The sequence below is a fragment of the Lampetra planeri genome, unplaced genomic scaffold (genome assembly GCF_965212315.1).
Source record: "Lampetra planeri unplaced genomic scaffold, kcLamPlan1.2.h2 scaffold_849, whole genome shotgun sequence".
Lineage (NCBI taxonomy): Eukaryota > Metazoa > Chordata > Hyperoartia > Petromyzontiformes > Petromyzontidae > Lampetra > Lampetra planeri.
In genome coordinates this window covers 19,099-22,281 of record NW_027615671.1, presented here as the reverse complement: position 1 = coordinate 22,281, position 3,183 = coordinate 19,099, and positions in this window count along the sequence as shown.

Genomic DNA, 3,183 nt, shown 5'->3' with positions numbered 1-3,183 from the left:
ACCATCACCACCACCAGCACCACACCACCCCCACACCATCACCACATCACCAACACAACCACCACCATCACCACCGATCACCACCACCACCATCACCACCACAATCACCACCTCTAGCACCACACCATCACCACCACAATCACCACCATCACAATCACCACCATCAACCACCACCATCACCACAACCACCACCACCGTCATCACCACAATCACCACCATCACCACCACCAGCACCACCCCACCACCACACCATCACCACACCACCACCACAACCACCACCATCATCACCACAATCACCACCATCACCACCACCAGCACCACACCACCACCACCACACCATCACCACACCACCACCACAATCACCACAATCACCACTATCAACACCACCGGCCGAGATATTCCTCGTTGTATTTCTAAGCACGGCTAACACCAGTGGCGAGCGGTGTGTAAAGCGTCAGCACGAGTGGAGAAAAAGGCGGCCGTGGCGTGCCGACTTCGCGCACCACCAAGTTGCGGTGCTCGCTAAGAGCACGAGGCCCCAACCGTGACCAGCGCGGTGAAGTATGGCCAGAGACAAAGCTCCCCCGTATAGCCTTGAACAGACCGTCGGGGCAAGTGCTGTTAGCGAGCAGCACCTGTGAAGGACCGGTAGAGCACACGAGGGGGTGGGTGGCCAACACCACGCCCGGCCGCCTTTGTCTCCCCAGTGCTGATGTTTACACGCGGCCACCAGTTCCTGATTTAAAGGCTGAGTCGACCTAGGGGCGGCCCGGGACCGGTTTTCAGATATTCGCCAACCGGTGTTAAGTCGTGGGCGGGAATCGAATCCCGGGTCATAGGCGTTTTCGTTTGGTGCAAGTGCGCTAATCACTGCGCCACCGCTCCTCACAATAAACCGACCCCAGTGACCGACACGACGTGGGGATGCATTCATCCAGCAGAGGATTGGAAGTGATTCATAGTGTTTGATGAGTATCTTTTAGTCGTAGTTTAGTTTGCGTACGGTGAACTTCTTTCGCACAGTACGTCGCCAACCGTGATCATTCATCGGAGGTGCGGGGGAATGACAACAAACGAAACACAAGAAGCAGTTCTACATAGATGCGTTTGTCAATCGAGATGATGATGATGATTTAGAAGTGCGTAGCTACAGCGGCTTCCTAATGTCGGAAGGAAGAGCGTTCCAGACGGCCGCAGAAGCGCATGTGAAGGCGCGCGTGTATATATACAGTATAAATACAGTATATATACAGTATATATATAGAGTATATAGTAGAACCTTGGATTGCGAGTAAGTTGGTTTGCGAGTGTTTTGCAAGACGAGCAAAATTTTTAAATAAATATTAATTTGATAAACGAGCGAGGGGTCTTGCAATACGAGCAGCACGTGCATACGCTTTGTCTGCCGAGCGTCACGTGATCACAACTGATGTACGAGTGCTTTGGATTACAAACACGTTTCCGGAACGAATTATGCTCGCAATCCAAGGTTTTACTGTAGATATTTTAACGTATACTTTTAACGGGCGATGTTACGTTGAGATTTAAGAATCCACATGGCGATCAGTAAACGATCAGCTGATACTCGTGACCAGGGCTGGAGATGCCAAGCCTAAGGGCGCCACGATGGCTAGGAGATGTTAACTACCTCGCCTGGTATACAGGAGGTCGTGGGTTAGATCCCGACCCCGATGCCTGCTGCTGTATATTTGGAGTTTGCGTCTCATCGTCATCATTACGGTGGCTAGGAGATGTCAACTACCTCGCCTGGTTTACAGAAAGTCGTGGGTTAGATCCCGAACCTGACGCCTGCTGCTGTATATTTGGAGTTTGCGTCTCTCATCATCATCACGGTGGCTAGGAGATGTTAACTACCTCGCCTGGTATACAGGAGGTCGTGGGTTAGATCCCGACCCTGACGCCTGCTGCTGTATATTTGGAGTTTGCATCTCTCATCATCATCACGGTGGCTAGGAGATGTTAACTACCTCGCCTGGTATACAGGAGGTCGTGGGTTAGATCCCGACCCTGACGCCTGCTGCTGTATATTTGGAGTTTGCGTGTCTCGCTCCTAGTCGCGTGGATTTTTCTATACCCGTCCTCCGGGTTTTCCACCTCCACATTTCGAAAGAACATCCGTTGCAAGTATTTGGACGCTTCTGTAAATGTCCAACATAATGACACGCCACTTCGTTGAGCTATCATTTGTGGCCAGATCGCTTCTGAAAAAGAGCTACATAGCTCAGTGGGGCTTTACATGGTAAAAAAAAAAAAAACATCCTTCAGTTTTAGTTAATCTCCATCTCTAGAAGGAATGTAAATCTGTGGCGAGATGTTAACGACCTCGTCTGGTATGCAGGAGGTCGTGCGTTCGATCCTGGCCCTGACGCCTGCTTCTGTATATTTGGAGTTTGCGTCTCTCTCTCATCATCATCACGGTGGCTAGTAGATGTTAACTACCTCGCCTGGTATGCAGGAGGTCGTGCGTTCGATACCGACCCTGACGCCTGCTGCTGTATATTTGGAGTTTGCGTCTCTCTCTCATCATCATCACGGTGGCTAGGAGATGTTAACTACCTCGCCTGGTATGCAGGAGGTCGTGCGTTCGATCCCGGCCCTGACGCCTGCTGCTGTATATTTGGAGTTTGCGTCTCTCTCTCTCTCTTCCCCGTGGTCGTGTGGATTTTTCTCCAGGTCCTCTCGTTTTCCCCTCTACAGTTAGAATCGACATCACGCGTTTGGAGTATTCTGGCTGCTCTAAAGATGTTAAGCCACTTCGTTGAGCCGTCGTTTGTGGCGGGGACCGCTTCTGAAACAGAGCTTTAGCTGGGTAAAAATAAAGATAGCAACATCCACAAATCTGCCAGTCGACTCAACGCCAGCCTCCCCGCCAGTCTTCAACTTCGGGTGCGACTTGAATGAATAATTTAAAGCTTATTCGGTCATTACACCAATTACCAAGATAATTACACGTCGTTTATTCCGAACCCGCCGTGCTAACGGTTACTCCGAAAGTCCCGGGTTTGTTTTGCAAGGTCGTTAGTCGCGTGCTTTAAAAAAACTGTTCGTTGCAGCTTTAATGAGCGAGTTTTGTGCTGATTCGGAATGATATTTTCGTGCGTAAAATATGCGAGGTTCGAATTAATTAGTTGGCGATAAACACAATTTATTTCATCTTCTTGG